We start from the raw sequence: 18,438 nt of genomic DNA on the forward strand, positions 1-18,438 counted from the left end.
AATAGAACCACAATGCGTTCCTTGTTGAGGTACATCCAGCCGTTTGCAGGAAAACTGCCTCACTTGCTGTTGAGAAAAATTCATCAAAGTCCTGGGGTGTTTATAGGCATCGCCAAGATGACATTGGGAGGTGTTTCAATTGACACGTGTTGAATATGAGGAAGAGCATCATGCTGGCTCCAGTGGCACTGCCTGCAGCATGACAAAAATGTAGAAGGGACATTTGACTGCACCATTGGCTGAACATCAGTGGCAAAGTGTATATCAGGCTAAAAGGTAAGCTCCAGTGGCACAATATAGGCACTACAAGGAACCCATAATTTGGTGTCAGCTAAAAAGACAATGCCAGAGCTTGTGGGTGCTTTTGTACACTTGTGTGTGTGTTTGTGGGTGTAGTTTCATGTCGAAAACCAAAACACAGCAGCTCCAGTGGCGCAATCGGTTAGCGCGCGGTACTTATACAGCAGTACATGCAGTGAGCAATGCCAAGGTTGTGAGTTCAAGCTTCACCTGGAGCAACTTTGGAACTTTTTACTAATTCACCTCAAAACTGAATTATTGAACCAATAAATGTTCTGGCCATTTTTTGGTTCACCTCAAGGTTTCCTTGATTGTCAGTTAATGTTGTATGACAGCTCCTCTGCCTTTTAGACATGGAATACTCATTGCAAGTTATTTATGGGGTGTTTGCGCTTTAAATACAGCTACGGAGGGTTTTTGAAAATAGAACAGAAAATAAAAAATGTCAACTGTTATTATACTCCATTTTCTGCTGAGCACCACTTACGGAAGACATTTGTAAAGGTAGAAAAAGGGTTACTGGAGTAGGATCCAGGAGACAATATCAACTTACAAAGAATAATGTTGTCTATTTACTGCATTATCGCCTTTGAAACAAACCTCTGAGAATAAATACCCTTTCACTAATCAGGCAGTCACTTTGATAAAATCAAGCAGAACAAGGATGCTGATAGGAACTCGCCTCATTTGCATATGGGCTAGGGCTTCTGGGAGCCATGAGAATTAGGAGTTGAAGGTTTTGCAGATCGAGATTGCTAAAGGGCTGGGCATTTGCACAGACCTCTCCATGCCTGATTGGTGCCGAAGGTTAGTTGCAAGTGGTCCCCTGCTCAGCCTACCTTACACAGGGCCATGCCCAGTTAGGCCCCTCAGGGCTAGGCCCGGCAGGGCTAAGCCCGGGGTTCGTCAGGCGTTCGTCAGGCGAAGTGCCTGGACCCCTGCTCATCATACCTCAGAATCTGGTCTAGCTATTGCAGACATGGGGAATGGTGCTTATATCCCATTGACAGCGCCCACAAGCTGCATACTAATAGCCAATGATGTGTGAATGCGGTCAGGGTAGCAGACATATAGAACAATTGGGTGGGTTCGCTTCCGAACTGGATGCACAGGAGCAGGAGAGAATGGCTGTTGGCGATGTATGCAACTTGCTCTGCGTGAACACATCTACCGACCCCTTCCCCTACACACACGGGCACATACACACACACACACACATAGCCATTGGAGCTATGCAGAGCTAATCAGAAAGATTGGTAATCATTAGAACATGAAAGATATGTGTTCATTTTTTATTAAACTTGTGGACTCCCACAGAAACGGAGGGACTCACATCTCTAATTGAGGCTTGCTTACCTCTATACAAATGTGTTTGCTGGCTGTCTTTCTTCAACTGGTATGTGCGGTTGTGTCTGTCTTTGTCTTTCAACACGCCTGGCACGTTTACATTATCAAAGAGATGATTGTATGGAGATGGGGAACACCCCTCCGTTGCATTGTGAACTTGAACAGTCTTTTCACCAAAGCAGCTACATGCGACATTGCAAGGTTTTTGTCAGTCTTTGCCTGAAAACATTAGGCCTTCCTCTCGAACTCTATTTCACTCCTTCTGTGGAAGACTTCAATTATGAGGATGCATCCCGTCATAAAAGGTTCTCTGTAGATGGTGCAACTCTGGCTTCTCTTCCCCGTGCTTTTTGAAAATAATCCACCCGAGGCCCTGATGAGGTTTGAACTCATGACCGCTGGTTTACGAGACCAGTGCTCTGCCACTGAGCTACAAGGCCACCTGCTGCTTGCTCACAGCCAACAACAGAAAGTGCAAAGAAACCATGGGTTTTACCTAGGTAGATCTCCAGGTATATGAATTTCTGGTTGTGTAAAAATGGCTGTATATCTCTGCATGTGTTCAGTACGTCATCATACATCTGATTTGCGAAAGCGTGTGTGCTTATGTTGGTGATACATTGTCGGTATGCGCTTGAGTATGTACTTTTACGAGTATGTATGTATTGAGTAGGATGCTGAACAGGTTCATGAGTTTAGATAGCAGGTCAGAATGATGGCAAAAGGAACATGTAAAAGGCAGACAACTAAAAGAAAAAAGAATTTGGGATGTAAGCTTGGGAATTTACTAACTGCGCTGATTTTGGCTCCTATAATAGTAAAGAATGGAAACCTACGAGGAAAGTCTTTGACTAATTTCATTCTCCGCCTGCACCAATGAACTTATTTTTACATCTCTATTTCCATATCTGTACTCATTCCTGTCTTTCACAGGGAGGTTGAAAGACTTTGGTCTATGTTTAAATGCAGACTATAAAGAAAAAATACGACGAAGGTGGGATTCGAACCCACGCGTGCAGAGCACAATGGATTAGCAGTCCATCGCCTTAACCACTCGGCCACCTCGTCTGTTTGGGAACGGTGCTCGAGTCCCATGCTTAAAGAAGAGATAAAACAATGGTGGTGCAAAGTCAGTGAAAAATAGATCATGTTTGTCATAGTAGAAACAAGATCGTTGACTCGTTCTTCCTTACCCGGCCATTGATAGATAAACACATCAAGTTGAAGTTCAGAAAAATATAACAAGAGCTCCTGGAGGGTTCACAACACTAATCCAGAGGAAGGTGCTTGAGCTTCCGTATGGCACACCATTAGTAGTAAAACCAGCATAACGCAAGCTCCAGTTTCCCAGTGTTTGGCATCATTCAACGTTTCCAGCCAAGATCAAAGTTCAGATGCTGCTGCTTCCTGTGATGTCATTGAATTTAAATAGTGAGTGATGGCAATAACCCTTTTCCAATTAAATGTTGCCACATCAACGTCCCTGAAAATAGAGAAAGGCGTGCAACCCAGAACCGCTGTACTGTTCAATAGAGTAAGGGCTTCACCGTGATCATCTGCATCTGTCATCACAAGATTATCAAGGTCTTTTTCTTGAAGAAATTAGGTCCAGAAAGCCGACCTTCCCCACAGTCTATTCAGACACCTTGCGCTTGTGGCTTTGTTATAGGCCCGAATCCATTGGTAAAAGGTTGCACAGGTACAATGTGCAATATCAGTTCCTATTCAACAATGTTCAAGAAAATTACCATTTGGAGGCCCTGATGAGGATCGAACTCACGACCCCTGGTTTACAAGACCAGTGCTCTGCCACTGAGCTACAGAGCCCCTCAGGTTATGACGCATAACAGCAACACAACGAGCACACAACATGATGTTTACTGGGTAGACATATTTGAAGGGTGTGTGAGAATGTATGTATATGATTGTGATTTGACCTGTTTTTTTCTGGCCGATTTTTTGAGGAGCAGCTAATTTGTGCGTATTCCGCGCAATTTTAGGGTGACTAATGAGGAGATGTGATGCGTGAAAGTTGAAAAAAACATGTACATGGCAGCAGAGAGATAATATGGATATTACCTTTGCTTTTTTAAATTTCTATCCGGATTCTGGCTCAAAGGGTAGTCAAGCACAGCAGATTGCATTCCTGCCAGTAACACGACAACTTTGTTTGTGTCCTTCTTAATCAACTAACATGCATATTTTCACTTTTGTCTGTATGTTCTTTGAAAGCCAATGGCAATGGTGCTTAGAGCAATGCAGATGTTTAAAAAAGATTTCAAAAGTTAAAATCGACAAAGGTGGGATTCGAAACCACGCGTGTACAGCAGATTAGCAGTCCATCGCCTTAACCACTCGGCCACCTCGTCTACAGGGATTATGTTAGGCATTCAAGTCTTTACAGGTAATAACACAAACATCTTCAAAATAGAACCACAATGCGTTCCTTGTTGAGGTACATCCAGCCGTTTGCAGGAAAACTGCCTCACTTGCTGTTGAGAAAAATTCATCAAAGTCCTGGGGTGTTTATAGGCATCGCCAAGATGACATTGGGAGGTGTTTCAATTGACACGTGTTGAATATGAGGAAGAGCATCATGCTGGCTCCAGTGGCACTGCCTGCAGCATGACAAAAATGTAGAAGGGACATTTGACTGCACCATTGGCTGAACATCAGTGGCAAAGTGTATATCAGGCTAAAAGGTAAGCTCCAGTGGCACAATATAGGCACTACAAGGCACCCATAATTTGGTGTCAGCTAAAAAGACAATGCCAGAGCTTGTGGGTGCTTTTGTACACTTGTGTGTGTGTTTGTGGGTGTAGTTTCATGTCGAAAACCAAAACACAGCAGCTCCAGTGGCGCAATCGGTTAGCGCGCGGTACTTATACAGCAGTACATGCAGTGAGCAATGCCGAGGTTGTGAGTTCAAGCCTCACCTGGAGCAACTTTGGAACTTTTTACTAAGTCACCTCAAAACTGAATTATTGAACCAATAAATGTTCTGGACATTTTTTGGTTCACCTCAAGGTTTCCTTGATTGTCAGTTAATGTTGTATGACAGCTCCTCTGCCTTTTAGACATGGAATACTCATTGCAAGTTATTTATGGGGTGTTTGCGCTTTAAATACAGCTACGGAGGGTTTTTGAAAATAGAACAGAAAATAAAAAATGTCAACTGTTATTATACTCCATTTTCTGCTGAGCGCCACTTACGGAAGACATTTGTAAAGGTAGAAAAAGGGTTACTGGAGTAGGATCCAGGAGACAATATCAACTTACAAAGAATAATGTTGTCTATTTACTGCATTATCGCCTTTGAAGCAAACCTCTGAGAATAAATACCCTTTCACTAATCAGGCAGTCACTTTGATAAAATCAAGCAGAACAAGGATGCTGATAGGAACTCGCCTCATTTGCATATGGGCTAGGGCTTCTGGGAGCCATGAGAATTAGGAGTTGAAGGTTTTGCAGATCGAGATTGCTAAAGGGCTGGGCATTTGCACAGACCTCTCCATGCCTGATTGGTGCCGAAGGTTAGTTGCAAGTGGTCCCCTGCTCAGCCTACCTTACACAGGGCCATGCCCAGTTAGGCCCCTCAGGGCTAGGCCCGGCAGGGCTAAGCCCGGCGTTCGTCAGGCGTTCGTCAGGCGAAGTGCCTGGACCCCTGCTCATCATACCTCAGAATCTGGTCTAGCTATTGCAGACATGGGGAATGGTGCTTATATCCCATTGACAGCGCCCACAAGCTGCATACTAATAGCCAATGATGTGTGAATGCGGTCAGGGTAGCAGACATATAGAACAATTGGGTGGGTTCGCTTCCGAACTGGATGCACAGGAGCAGGAGAGAATGGCTGTTGGCGATGTATGCAACTTGCTCTGCGTGAACACATCTACCGACCCCTTCCCCTACACACACGGGCACATACACACACACACACACATAGCCATTGGAGCTATGCAGAGCTAATCAGAAAGATTGGTAATCATTAGAACATGAAAGATATGTGTTCATTTTTTATTAAACTTGTGGACTCCCGCAGAAACGGAGGGACTCACATCTCTAATTGAGGCTTGCTTACCTCTATACAAATGTGTTTGCTGGCTGTCTTTCTTCAACTGGTATGTGCGGTTGTGTCTGTCTTTGTCTTTCAACACGCCTGGCACGTTTACATTATCAAAGAGATGATTGTATGGAGATGGGGAACACCCCTCCGTTGCATTGTGAACTTGAACAGTCTTTTCACCAAAGCAGCTACATGCGACATTGCAAGGTTTTTGTCAGTCTTTGCCTGAAAACATTAGGCCTTCCTCTCGAACTCTATTTCACTCCTTCTGTGGAAGACCTCAATTATGAGGATGCATCCCGTCATAAAAGGTTCTCTGTAGATGGTGCAACTCTGGCTTCTCTTCCCCGTGCTTTTTGAAAATAATCCGCCCGAGGCCCTGATGAGGTTTGAACTCATGACCGCTGGTTTACGAGACCAGTGCTCTGCCACTGAGCTACAAGGCCACCTGCTGCTTGCTCACAGCCAACAACAGAAAGTGCAAAGAAACCATGGGTTTTACCTAGGTAGATCTCCAGGTATATGAATTTCTGGTTGTGTAAAAATGGCTGTATATCTCTGCATGTGTTCAGTACGGTGGTCGGTCAAAAGACCGAAAAAAAAATCTCGAAATACAATAATCTCGAATCCAAAATCCCGAAAAAAAAAAAGTCGAATTTTTTATTTATTTAATTATATGCTTTTTTGGGGTCAGGTAAGTAAAAAAAAATGGGTTAAAATAAAAAAAAAATAGAAAAAAGGGGGGTTGGGGGGGGAACCCCCCCATTTCGAACAAAAAACGTCATTAAAAAAAAATTCGACTTTTTTTTTTTCGAGATTTTGGATTCGAGATTATTGTATTCGGGATTTTTGTTTTCGGTTTTATTACTATAAACCGTTCAGTACGTCCTCATACATCTGATTTGCGAAAGCGTGTGTGCTTATGTTGGTGATACATTGTCGGTATGCGTTTGAGTATGTACTTTTACGGGTATGTATGTATTGAGTAGGATGCTGAACAGGTTCATGAGTTTAGATAGCAGGTCAGAATGATGGCAAAAGGAACATGTAAAAGGCAGACAACTAAAAGAAAAAAGAATTTGGGATGTAAGCTTGGGAATTTACTAACTGCGCTGATTTTGGCTCCTATAATAGTAAAGAATGGAAACCTACGAGGAAAGTCTTTGACTAATTTCATTCTCCGCCTGCACCAATGAACTTATTTTTACATCTCTATTTCCATATCTGTACTCATTCCTGTCTTTCACAGGGAGGTTGAAAGACTTTGGTCTATGTTTAAATGCAGACTATAAAGAAAAATACGACGAAGGTGGGATTCGAACCCACGCGTGCAGAGCACAATGGATTAGCAGTCCATCGCCTTAACCACTCGGCCACCTCGTCTGTTTGGGAACGGTGCTCGAGTCCCATACTTAAAGAAGAGATAAAACAATGGTGGTGCAAAGTCAGTGAAAAATAGATCATGTTTGTCATAGTAGAAACAAGATCGTTGACTCGTTCTTCCTTACCCGGCCATTGATAGATAAACACATCAAGTTGAAGTTCAGAAAAATATAACAAGAGCTCCTGGAGGGTTCACAACACTAATCCAGAGGAAGGTGCTTGAGCTTCCGTATGGCACACCATTAGTAGTAAAACCAGCATAACGCAAGCTCCAGTTTCCCAGTGTTTGGCATCATTCAACGTTTCCAGCCAAGATCAAAGTTCAGATGCTGCTGCTTCCTGTGATGTCATTGAATTTAAATAGTGAGTGATGGCAATAACCCTTTTCCAATTAAATGTTGCCACATCAAGGTCCCTGAAAATAGAGAAAGGCGTGCAACCCAGAACCGCTGTACTGTTCAATAGAGTAAGGGCTTCACCGTGATCATCTGCATCTGTCATCACAAGATTATCAAGGTCTTTTTCTTGAAGAAATTAGGTCCAGAAAGCCGACCTTCCCCACAGTCTATTCAGACACCTTGCGCTTGTGGCTTTGTTATAGGCCCGAATCCATTGGTAAAAGGTTGCACAGGTACAATGTGCAATATCAGTTCCTATTCAACAATGTTCAAGAAAATTACCATTTGGAGGCCCTGATGAGGATCGAACTCACGACCCCTGGTTTACAAGACCAGTGCTCTGCCACTGAGCTACAGAGCCCCTCAGGTTATGACGCATAACAGCAACACAACGAGCACACAACATGATGTTTACTGGGTAGACATATTTGAAGGGTGTGTGAGAATGTATGTATATGATTGTGATTTGACCTGTTTTTTTCTGGCCGATTTTTTGAGGAGCAGCTAATTTGTGCGTATTCCGCGCAATTTTAGGGTGACTAATGAGGAGATGTGATGCGTGAAAGTTGAAAAAAACATGTACATGGCAGCAGAGAGACAATATGGATATTACCTTTGCTTTTTTAAATTTCTATCCGGATTCTGGCTCAAAGGGGAGTCAAGCACAGCAGATTGCATTACTGCCAGTAACACGACAACCTTGTTTGTGTCCTTCTTAATCAACTAACATGCATATTTTCACTTTTGTCTGTATGTTCTTTGAAAGCCAATGGCAATGGTGCTTAGAGCAATGCAGATGTTTAAAAAAGATTTCAAAAGTTAAAATCGACAAAGGTGGGATTCGAAACCACGCGTGTACAGCAGATTAGCAGTCCATCGCCTTAACCACTCGGCCACCTCGTCTACAGGGATTATGTTAGGCATTCAAGTCTTTACAGGTAATAACACAAACATCTTCAAAATAGAACCACAATGCGTTCCTTGTTGAGGTACATCCAGCCGTTTGCAGGAAAACTGCCTCACTTGCTGTTGAGAAAAATTCATCAAAGTCCTGGGGTGTTTATAGGCATCGCCAAGATGACATTGGGAGGTGTTTCAATTGACACGTGTTGAATATGAGGAAGAGCATCATGCTGGCTCCAGTGGCACTGCCTGCAGCATGACAAAAATGTAGAAGGGACATTTGACTGCACCATTGGCTGAACATCAGTGGCAAAGTGTATATCAGGCTAAAAGGTAAGCTCCAGTGGCACAATATGGGCACTACAAGGCACCCATAATTTGGTGTCAGCTAAAAAGACAATGCCAGAGCTTGTGGGTGCTTTTGTACACTTGTGTGTGTGTTTGTGGGTGTAGTTTCATGTCGAAAACCAAAACACAGCAGCTCCAGTGGCGCAATCGGTTAGCGCGCGGTACTTATACAGCAGTACATGCAGTGAGCAATGACGAGGTTGTGAGTTCAAGCCTCACCTGGAGCAACTTTGGAACTTTTTACTAATTCACCTCAAAACTGAATTATTGAACCAATAAATGTTCTGGACATTTTTTGGTTCACCTCAAGGTTTCCTTGATTGTCAGTTAATGTTGTATGACAGCTCCTCTGCCTTTTAGACATGGAATACTCATTGCAAGTTATTTATGGGGTGTTTGCGCTTTAAATACAGCTACGGAGGGTTTTTGAAAATAGAACAGAAAATAAAAAATGTCAACTGTTATTATACTCCATTTTCTGCTGAGCACCACTTACGGAAGACATTTGTAAAGGTAGAAAAAGGGTTACTGGAGTAGGATCCAGGAGACAATATCAACTTACAAAGAATAATGTTGTCTATTTACTGCATTATCGCCTTTGAAGCAAACCTCTGAGAATAAATACCCTTTCACTAATCAGGCAGTCACTTTGATAAAATCAAGCAGAACAAGGATGCTGATAGGAACTCGCCTCATTTGCATATGGGCTAGGGCTTCTGGGAGCCATGAGAATTAGGAGTTGAAGGTTTTGCAGATCGAGATTGCTAAAGGGCTGGGCATTTGCACAGACCTCTCCATGCCTGATTGGTGCCGAAGGTTAGTTGCAAGTGGTCCCCTGCTCACCCTACCTTACACAGGGCCATGCCCAGTTAGGCCCCTCAGGGCTAGGCCCGGCAGGGCTAAGCCCGGCGTTTGTCAGGCGAAGTGCCTGGACCCCTGCTCATCATACCTCAGAATCTGGTCTAGCTATTGCAGACATGGGGAATGGTGCTTATATCCCATTGACAGCGCCCACAAGCTGCATACTAATAGCCAATGATGTGTGAATGCGGTCAGGGTAGCAGACATATAGAACAATTGGGTGGGTTCGCTTCCGAACTGGATGCACAGGAGCAGGAGAGAATGGCTGTTGGCGATGTATGCAACTTGCTCTGCGTGAACACATCTACCGACCCCTTCCCCTACACACACGGGCACATACACACACACACACACATAGCCATTGGAGCTATGCAGAGCTAATCAGAAAGATTGGTAATCATTAGAACATGAAAGATATGTGTTCATTTTTTATTAAACTTGTGGACTCCCGCAGAAACGGAGGGACTCACATCTCTAATTGAGGCTTGCTTACCTCTATACAAATGTGTTTGCTGGCTGTCTTTCTTCAACTGGTATGTGCGGTTGTGTCTGTCTTTGTCTTTCAACACGCCTGGCACGTTTACATTATCAAAGAGATGATTGTATGGAGATGGGGAACACCCCTCCGTTGCATTGTGAACTTGAACAGTCTTTTCACCAAAGCAGCTACATGCGACATTGCAAGGTTTTTGTCAGTCTTTGCCTGAAAACATTAGGCCTTCCTCTCGAACTCTATTTCACTCCTTCTGTGGAAGACTTCAATTATGAGGATGCATCCCGTCATAAAAGGTTCTCTGTAGATGGTGCAACTCTGGCTTCTCTTCCCCGTGCTTTTTGAAAATAATCCGCCCGAGGCCCTGATGAGGTTTGAACTCATGACCGCTGGTTTACGAGACCAGTGCTCTGCCACTGAGCTACAAGGCCACCTGCTGCTTGCTCACAGCCAACAACAGAAAGTGCAAAGAAACCATGGGTTTTACCTAGGTAGATCTCCAGGTATATGAATTTCTGGTTGTGTAAAAATGGCTGTATATCTCTGCATGTGTTCAGTACGTCATCATACATCTGATTTGCGAAAGCGTGTGTGCTTATGTTGGTGATACATTGTCGGTATGCGTTTGAGTATGTACTTTTACGGGTATGTATGTATTGAGTAGGATGCTGAACAGGTTCATGAGTTTAGATAGCAGGTCAGAATGATGGCAAAAGGAACATGTAAAAGGCAGGCAACTAAAAGAAAAAAGAATTTGGGATGTAAGCTTGGGAATTTACTAACTGCGCTGATTTTGGCTCCTATAATAGTAAAGAATGGAAACCTACGAGGAAAGTCTTTGACTAATTTCATTCTCCGCCTGCACCAATGAACTTATTTTTACATCTCTATTTCCATATCTGTACTCATTCCTGTCTTTCACAGGGAGGTTGAAAGACTTTGGTCTATGTTTAAATGCAGACTATAAAGAAAAATACGACGAAGGTGGGATTCGAACCCACGCGTGCAGAGCACAATGGATTAGCAGTCCATCGCCTTAACCACTCGGCCACCTCGTCTGTTTGGGAACGGTGCTCGAGTCCCATACTTAAAGAAGAGATAAAACAATGGTGGTGCAAAGTCAGTGAAAAATAGATCATGTTTGTCATAGTAGAAACAAGATCGTTGACTCGTTCTTCCTTACCCGGCCATTGATAGATAAACACATCAAGTTGAAGTTCAGAAAAATATAACAAGAGCTCCTGGAGGGTTCACAACACTAATCCAGAGGAAGGTGCTTGAGCTTCCGTATGGCACACCATTAGTAGTAAAACCAGCATAACGCAAGCTCCAGTTTCCCAGTGTTTGGCATCATTCAACGTTTCCAGCCAAGATCAAAGTTCAGATGCTGCTGCTTCCTGTGATGTCATTGAATTTAAATAGTGAGTGATGGCAATAACCCTTTTCCAATTAAATGTTGCCACATCAACGTCCCTGAAAATAGAGAAAGGCGTGCAACCCAGAACCGCTGTACTGTTCAATAGAGTAAGGGCTTCACCGTGATCATCTGCATCTGTCATCACAAGATTATCAAGGTCTTTTTCTTGAAGAAATTAGGTCCAGAAAGCCGACCTTCCCCACAGTCTATTCAGACACCTTGCACTTGTGGCTTTGTTATAGGCCCGAATCCATTGGTAAAAGGTTGCACAGGTACAATGTGCAATATCAGTTCCTATTCAACAATGTTCAAGAAAATTACCATTTGGAGGCCCTGATGAGGATCGAACTCACGACCCCTGGTTTACAAGACCAGTGCTCTGCCACTGAGCTACAGAGCCCCTCAGGTTATGACGCATAACAGCAACACAACGAGCACACAACATGATGTTTACTGGGTAGACATATTTGAAGGGTGTGTGAGAATGTATGTATATGATTGTGATTTGACCTGTTTTTTTCTGGCCGATTTTTTGAGGAGCAGCTAATTTGTGCGTATTCCGCGCAATTTTAGGGTGACTAATGAGGAGATGTGATGCGTGAAAGTTGAAAAAAACATGTACATGGCAGCAGAGAGACAATATGGATATTACCTTTGCTTTTTTAAATTTCTATCCGGATTCTGGCTCAAAGGGTAGTCAAGCACAGCAGATTGCATTCCTGCCAGTAACACGACAACCTTGTTTGTGTCCTTCTTAATCAACTAACATGCATATTTTCACTTTTGTCTGTATGTTCTTTGAAAGCCAATGGCAATGATGCTTAGAGCAATGCAGATGTTTAAAAAAGATTTCAAAAGTTAAAATCGACAAAGGTGGGATTCGAAACCACGCGTGTACAGCAGATTAGCAGTCCATCGCCTTAACCACTCGGCCACCTCGTCTACAGGGATTATGTTAGGCATTCAAGTCTTTACAGGTAATAACACAAACATCTTCAAAATAGAACCACAATGCGTTCCTTGTTGAGGTACATCCAGCCGTTTGCAGGAAAACTGCCTCACTTGCTGTTGAGAAAAATTCATCAAAGTCCTGGGGTGTTTATAGGCATCGCCAAGATGACATTGGGAGGTGTTTCAATTGACACGTGTTGAATATGAGGAAGAGCATCATGCTGGCTCCAGTGGCACTGCCTGCAGCATGACAAAAATGTAGAAGGGACATTTGACTGCACCATTGGCTGAACATCAGTGGCAAAGTGTATATCAGGCTAAAAGGTAAGCTCCAGTGGCACAATATAGGCACTACAAGGCACCCATAATTTGGTGTCAGCTAAAAAGACAATGCCAGAGCTTGTGGGTGCTTTTGTACACTTGTGTGTGTGTTTGTGGGTGTAGTTTCATGTCGAAAACCAAAACACAGCAGCTCCAGTGGCGCAATCGGTTAGCGCGCGGTACTTATACAGCAGTACATGCAGTGAGCAATGCCGAGGTTGTGAGTTCAAGCCTCACCTGGAGCAACTTTGGAACTTTTTACTAATTCACCTCAAAACTGAATTATTGAACCAATAAATGTTCTGGACATTTTTTGGTTCACCTCAAGGTTTCCTTGATTGTCAGTTAATGTTGTATGACAGCTCCTCTGCCTTTTAGACATGGAATACTCATTGCAAGTTATTTATGGGGTGTTTGCGCTTTAAATACAGCTACGGAGGGTTTTTGAAAATAGAACAGAAAATAAAAAATGTCAACTGTTATTATACTCCATTTTCTGCTGAGCACCACTTACGGAAGACATTTGTAAAGGTAGAAAAAGGGTTACTGGAGTAGGATCCAGGAGACAATATCAACTTACAAAGAATAATGTTGTCTATTTACTGCATTATCGCCTTTGAAGCAAACCTCTGAGAATAAATACCCTTTCACTAATCAGGCAGTCACTTTGATAAAATCAAGCAGAACAAGGATGCTGATAGGAACTCGCCTCATTTGCATATGGGCTAGGGCTTCTGGGAGCCATGAGAATTAGGAGTTGAAGGTTTTGCAGATCGAGATTGCTAAAGGGCTGGGCATTTGCACAGACCTCTCCATGCCTGATTGGTGCCGAAGGTTAGTTGCAAGTGGTCCCCTGCTCAGCCTACCTTACACAGGGCCATGCCCAGTTAGGCCCCTCAGGGCTAGGCCCGGCAGGGCTAAGCCCGGCGTTTGTCAGGCGAAGTGCCTGGACCCCTGCTCATCATACCTCAGAATCTGGTCTAGCTATTGCAGACATGGGGAATGGTGCTTATATCCCATTGACAGCGCCCACAAGCTGCATACTAATAGCCAATGATGTGTGAATGCGGTCAGGGTAGCAGACATATAGAACAATTGGGTGGGTTCGCATCCGAACTGGATGCACAGGAGCAGGAGAGAATGGCTGTTGGCGATGTATGCAACTTGCTCTGCGTGAACACATCTACCGACCCCTTCCCCTACACACACGGGCACATACACACACACACACACATAGCCATTGGAGCTATGCAGAGCTAATCAGAAAGATTGGTAATCATTAGAACATGAAAGATATGTGTTCATTTTTTATTAAACTTGTGGACTCCCGCAGAAACGGAGGGACTCACATCTCTAATTGAGGCTTGCTTACCTCTATACAAATGTGTTTGCTGGCTGTCTTTCTTCAACTGGTATGTGCGGTTGTGTCTGTCTTTGTCTTTCAACACGCCTGGCACGTTTACATTATCAAAGAGATGATTGTATGGAGATGGGGAACACCCCTCCGTTGCATTGTGAACTTGAACAGTCTTTTCACCAAAGCAGCTACATGCGACATTGCAAGGTTTTTGTCAGTCTTTGCCTGAAAACATTAGGCCTTCCTCTCGAACTCTATTTCACTCCTTCTGTGGAAGACTTCAATTATGAGGATGCATCCCGTCATAAAAGGTTCTCTGTAGATGGTGCAACTCTGGCTTCTCTTCCCCGTGCTTTTTGAAAATAATCCGCCCGAGGCCCTGATGAGGTTTGAACTCATGACCCCTGGTTTACGAGACCAGTGCTCTGCCACTGAGCTACAAGGCCACCTGCTGCTTGCTCACAGCCAACAACAGAAAGTGCAAAGAAACCATGGGTTTTACCTAGGTAGATCTCCAGGTATATGAATTTCTGGTTGTGTAAAAATGGCTGTATATCTCTGCATGTGTTCAGTACGTCATCATACATCTGATTTGCGAAAGCGTGTGTGCTTATGTTGGTGATACATTGTCGGTATGCGTTTGAGTATGTACTTTTACGGGTATGTATGTATTGAGTAGGATGCTGAACAGGTTCATGAGTTTAGATAGCAGGTCAGAATGATGGCAAAAGGAACATGTAAAAGGCAGACAACTAAAAGAAAAAATAATTTGGGATGTAAGCTTGGGAATTTACTAACTGCGCTGATTTTGGCTCCTATAATAGTAAAGAATGGAAACCTACGAGGAAAGTCTTTGACTAATTTCATTCTCCGCCTGCACCAATGAACTTATTTTTACATCTCTATTTCCATATCTGTACTCATTCCTGTCTTTCACAGGGAGGTTGAAAGACTTTGGTCTATGTTTAAATGCAGACTATAAAGAAAAATACGACGAAGGTGGGATTCGAACCCACGTGTGCAGAGCACAATGGATTAACAGTCCATCGCCTTAACCACTCGGCCACCTCGTCTGTTTGGGAACGGTGCTCAAGTCCCATGCTTAAAGAAGAGATAAAACAATGGTGGTGCAAAGTCAGTGAAAAATAGATCATGTTTGTCATAGTAGAAACAAGATCGTTGACTCGTTCTTCCTTACCCGGCCATTGATAGATAAACACATCAAGTTGAAGTTCAGAAAAATATAACAAGAGCTCCTGGAGGGTTCACAACACTAATCCAGAGGAAGGTGCTTGAGCTTCCGTATGGCACACCATTAGTAGTAAAACCAGCATAACGCAAGCTCCAGTTTCCCAGTGTTTGGCATCATTCAACGTTTCCAGCCAAGATCAAAGTTCAGATGCTGCTGCTTCCTGTGATGTCATTGAATTTAAATAGTGAGTGATGGCAATAACCCTTTTCCAATTAAATTTTGCCACATCAACGTCCCTGAAAATAGAGAAAGGCGTGCAACCCAGAACCGCTGTACTGTTCAATAGAGTAAGGGCTTCACCGTGATCATCTGCATCTGTCATCACAAGATTATCAAGGTCCTTTTCTTGAAGAAATTAGGTCCAGAAAGCCGACCTTCCCCACAGTCTATTCAGACACCTTGCGCTTGTGGCTTTGTTATAGGCCCGAATCCATTGGTAAAAGGTTGCACAGGTACAATGTGCAATATCAGTTCCTATTCAACAATGTTCAAGAAAATTATCATTTGGAGGCCCTGATGAGGATCGAACTCACGAACCCTGGTTTACAAGACCAGTGCTCTGCCACTGAGCTACAGAGCCCCTCAGGTTATGACGCATAACAGCAACACAACGAGCACACAACATGATGTTTACTGGGTAGACATATTTGAAGGGTGTGTGAGAATGTATGTATATGATTGTGATTTGACCTGTTTTTTTCTGGCCGATTTTTTGAGGAGCAGCTAATTTGTGCGTATTCCGCGCAATTTTAGGGTGACTAATGAGGAGATGTGATGCGTGAAAGTTGAAAAAAACATGTACATGGCAGCAGAGAGACAATATGGATATTACCTTTGCTTTTTTAAATTTCTATCCGGATTCTGGCTCAAAGGGTAGTCAAGCACAGCAGATTGCATTCCTGCCAGTAACACGACAACCTTGTTTGTGTCCTTCTTAATCAACTAACATGCATATTTTCACTTTTGTCTGTATGTTCTTTGAAAGCCAATGGCAATGGTGCTTAGAGCAATGCAGATGTTTAAAAAAGATTTCAAAAGTTAAAATCGACAAAGGTGGGATTCGAAACCACGCGTGTACAGCAGATTAGCAGTCCATCGCCTTAACCACTCGGCCACCTCGTCTACAGGGATTATGTTAGGCATTCAAGTCTTTACAGGTAATAACACAAACATCTTCAAAATAGAACCACAATGCGTTCCTTGTTGAGGTACATCCAGCCGTTTGCAGGAAAACTGCCTCACTTGCTGTTGAGAAAAATTCATCAAAGTCCTGGGGTGTTTATAGGCATCGCCAAGATGACATTGGGAGGTGTTTCAATTGACACGTGTTGAATATGAGGAAGAGCATCATGCTGGCTCCAGTGGCACTGCCTGCAGCATGACAAAAATGTAGAAGGGACATTTGACTGCACCATTGGCTGAACATCAGTGGCAAAGTGTATATCAGGCTAAAAGGTAAGCTCCAGTGGCACAATATAGGCACTACAAGGCACCCATAATTTGGTGTCAGCTAAAAAGACAATGCCAGAGCTTGTGGGTGCTTTTGTACACTTGTGTGTGTGTTTGTGGGTGTAGTTTCATGTCGAAAACCAAAACACAGCAGCTCCAGTGGCGCAATCGGTTAGCGCGCGGTACTTATACAGCAGGATATGCAGTGAGCAATGCCGAGGTTGTGAGTTCAAGCCTCACCTGGAGCAACTTTGGAACTTTTTACTAATTCACCTCAAAACTGAATTATTGAACCAATAAATGTTCTGGACATTTTTTGGTTCACCTCAAGGTTTCCTTGATTGTCAGTTAATGTTGTATGACAGCTCCTCTGCCTTTTAGACATGGAATACTCATTGCAAGTTATTTATGGGGTGTTTGCGCTTTAAATACAGCTACGGAGGGTTTTTGAAAATAGAACAGAAAATAAAAAATGTCAACTGTTATTATACTCCATTTTCTGCTGAGCACCACTTACGGAAGACATTTGTAAAGGTAGAAAAAGGGTTACTGGAGTAGGATCCAGGAGACAATATCAACTTACAAAGAATAATGTTGTCTATTTACTGCATTATCGCCTTTGAAGCAAACCTCTGAGAATAAATACCCTTTCACTAATCAGGCAGTCACTTTGATAAAATCAAGCAGAACAAGGATGCTGATAGGAACTCGCCTCATTTGCATATGGGCTAGGGCTTCTGGGAGCCATGAGAATTAGGAGTTGAAGGTTTTGCAGATCGAGATTGCTAAAGGGCTGGGCATTTGCACAGACCTCTCCATGCCTGATTGGTGCCGAAGGTTAGTTGCAAGTGGTCCCCTGCTCAGCCTACCTTACACAGGGCCATGCCCAGTTAGGCCCCTCAGGGCTAGGCCCGGCAGGGCTAAGCCCGGCGTTTGTCAGGCGAAGTGCCTGGACCCCTGCTCATCATACCTCAGAATCTGGTCTAGCTATTGCAGACATGGGGAATGGTGCTTATATCCCATTGACAGCGCCCACAAGCTGCATACTAATAGCCAATGATGTGTGAATGCGGTCAGGGTAGCAGACATATAGAACAATTGGGTGGGTTCGCATCCGAACTGGATGCACAGGAGCAGGAGAGAATGGCTGTTGGCGATGTATGCAACTTGCTCTGCGTGAACACATCTACCGACCCCTTCCCCTACACACACGGGCACATACACACACACACACACATAGCCATTGGAGCTATGCAGAGCTAATCAGAAAGATTGGTAATCATTAGAACATGAAAGATATGTGTTCATTTTTTATTAAACTTGTGGACTCCCGCAGAAACGGAGGGACTCACATCTCTAATTGAGGCTTGCTTACCTCTATACAAATGTGTTTGCTGGCTGTCTTTCTTCAACTGGTATGTGCGGTTGTGTCTGTCTTTGTCTTTCAACACGCCTGGCACATTTACATTATCAAAGAGATGATTGTATGGAGATGGGGAACACCCCTCCGTTGCATTGTGAACTTGAACAGTCTTTTCACCAAAGCAGCTACATGCGACATTGCAAGGTTTTTGTCAGTCTTTGCCTGAAA

General features: G+C 43.5%; 17 non-coding genes across 17 annotated transcripts; 5 read left to right on the plus strand and 12 right to left on the minus strand.

The window, feature by feature from the left end:
* The first annotated feature begins 423 nt into the window (after nucleotides 1-423).
* TRNAI-UAU (transfer RNA isoleucine (anticodon UAU)) lies at nucleotides 424-518 on the plus strand. The gene is made up of 2 exons: nucleotides 424-461; nucleotides 483-518. It is a non-coding gene; the product is annotated as a tRNA-Ile (tRNA).
* Nucleotides 519-2,015: 1,497 nt separating this feature from the next.
* On the minus strand, nucleotides 2,016-2,087 carry TRNAT-CGU (transfer RNA threonine (anticodon CGU)). The gene has a single exon. It is a non-coding gene; the product is annotated as a tRNA-Thr (tRNA).
* Nucleotides 2,088-2,633: 546 nt separating this feature from the next.
* Nucleotides 2,634-2,715, minus strand: TRNAS-GCU (transfer RNA serine (anticodon GCU)). Its single transcript has one exon. It is a non-coding gene; the product is annotated as a tRNA-Ser (tRNA).
* A 687-nt stretch (nucleotides 2,716-3,402) lies between these two features.
* On the minus strand, nucleotides 3,403-3,474 carry TRNAT-UGU (transfer RNA threonine (anticodon UGU)). Its single transcript has one exon. It is a non-coding gene; the product is annotated as a tRNA-Thr (tRNA).
* A 1,022-nt stretch (nucleotides 3,475-4,496) lies between these two features.
* Nucleotides 4,497-4,591, plus strand: TRNAI-UAU (transfer RNA isoleucine (anticodon UAU)). The gene is made up of 2 exons: nucleotides 4,497-4,534; nucleotides 4,556-4,591. It is a non-coding gene; the product is annotated as a tRNA-Ile (tRNA).
* A 1,497-nt stretch (nucleotides 4,592-6,088) lies between these two features.
* On the minus strand, nucleotides 6,089-6,160 carry TRNAT-CGU (transfer RNA threonine (anticodon CGU)). Its single transcript has one exon. It is a non-coding gene; the product is annotated as a tRNA-Thr (tRNA).
* An 855-nt stretch (nucleotides 6,161-7,015) lies between these two features.
* Nucleotides 7,016-7,097, minus strand: TRNAS-GCU (transfer RNA serine (anticodon GCU)). The gene has a single exon. It is a non-coding gene; the product is annotated as a tRNA-Ser (tRNA).
* A 687-nt stretch (nucleotides 7,098-7,784) lies between these two features.
* On the minus strand, nucleotides 7,785-7,856 carry TRNAT-UGU (transfer RNA threonine (anticodon UGU)). The gene has a single exon. It is a non-coding gene; the product is annotated as a tRNA-Thr (tRNA).
* Nucleotides 7,857-8,878: 1,022 nt separating this feature from the next.
* On the plus strand, nucleotides 8,879-8,973 carry TRNAI-UAU (transfer RNA isoleucine (anticodon UAU)). Its single transcript has 2 exons — nucleotides 8,879-8,916; nucleotides 8,938-8,973. It is a non-coding gene; the product is annotated as a tRNA-Ile (tRNA).
* A 1,486-nt stretch (nucleotides 8,974-10,459) lies between these two features.
* On the minus strand, nucleotides 10,460-10,531 carry TRNAT-CGU (transfer RNA threonine (anticodon CGU)). Its single transcript has one exon. It is a non-coding gene; the product is annotated as a tRNA-Thr (tRNA).
* A 545-nt stretch (nucleotides 10,532-11,076) lies between these two features.
* Nucleotides 11,077-11,158, minus strand: TRNAS-GCU (transfer RNA serine (anticodon GCU)). The gene has a single exon. It is a non-coding gene; the product is annotated as a tRNA-Ser (tRNA).
* Nucleotides 11,159-11,845: 687 nt separating this feature from the next.
* On the minus strand, nucleotides 11,846-11,917 carry TRNAT-UGU (transfer RNA threonine (anticodon UGU)). Its single transcript has one exon. It is a non-coding gene; the product is annotated as a tRNA-Thr (tRNA).
* A 1,022-nt stretch (nucleotides 11,918-12,939) lies between these two features.
* TRNAI-UAU (transfer RNA isoleucine (anticodon UAU)) lies at nucleotides 12,940-13,034 on the plus strand. Its single transcript has 2 exons — nucleotides 12,940-12,977; nucleotides 12,999-13,034. It is a non-coding gene; the product is annotated as a tRNA-Ile (tRNA).
* A 1,486-nt stretch (nucleotides 13,035-14,520) lies between these two features.
* Nucleotides 14,521-14,592, minus strand: TRNAT-CGU (transfer RNA threonine (anticodon CGU)). Its single transcript has one exon. It is a non-coding gene; the product is annotated as a tRNA-Thr (tRNA).
* Nucleotides 14,593-15,137: 545 nt separating this feature from the next.
* On the minus strand, nucleotides 15,138-15,219 carry TRNAN-GUU (transfer RNA asparagine (anticodon GUU)). Its single transcript has one exon. It is a non-coding gene; the product is annotated as a tRNA-Asn (tRNA).
* A 687-nt stretch (nucleotides 15,220-15,906) lies between these two features.
* Nucleotides 15,907-15,978, minus strand: TRNAT-UGU (transfer RNA threonine (anticodon UGU)). Its single transcript has one exon. It is a non-coding gene; the product is annotated as a tRNA-Thr (tRNA).
* A 1,022-nt stretch (nucleotides 15,979-17,000) lies between these two features.
* On the plus strand, nucleotides 17,001-17,095 carry TRNAI-UAU (transfer RNA isoleucine (anticodon UAU)). Its single transcript has 2 exons — nucleotides 17,001-17,038; nucleotides 17,060-17,095. It is a non-coding gene; the product is annotated as a tRNA-Ile (tRNA).
* The last annotated feature ends 1,343 nt before the right edge of the window (nucleotides 17,096-18,438 follow it).

This window comes from Ambystoma mexicanum, unplaced genomic scaffold (genome assembly GCF_040938575.1).
Source record: "Ambystoma mexicanum isolate Mex_15411 unplaced genomic scaffold, UKY_AmexF1_1 Mex_scaf46, whole genome shotgun sequence".
Classification (NCBI taxonomy): domain Eukaryota; kingdom Metazoa; phylum Chordata; class Amphibia; order Caudata; family Ambystomatidae; genus Ambystoma; species Ambystoma mexicanum.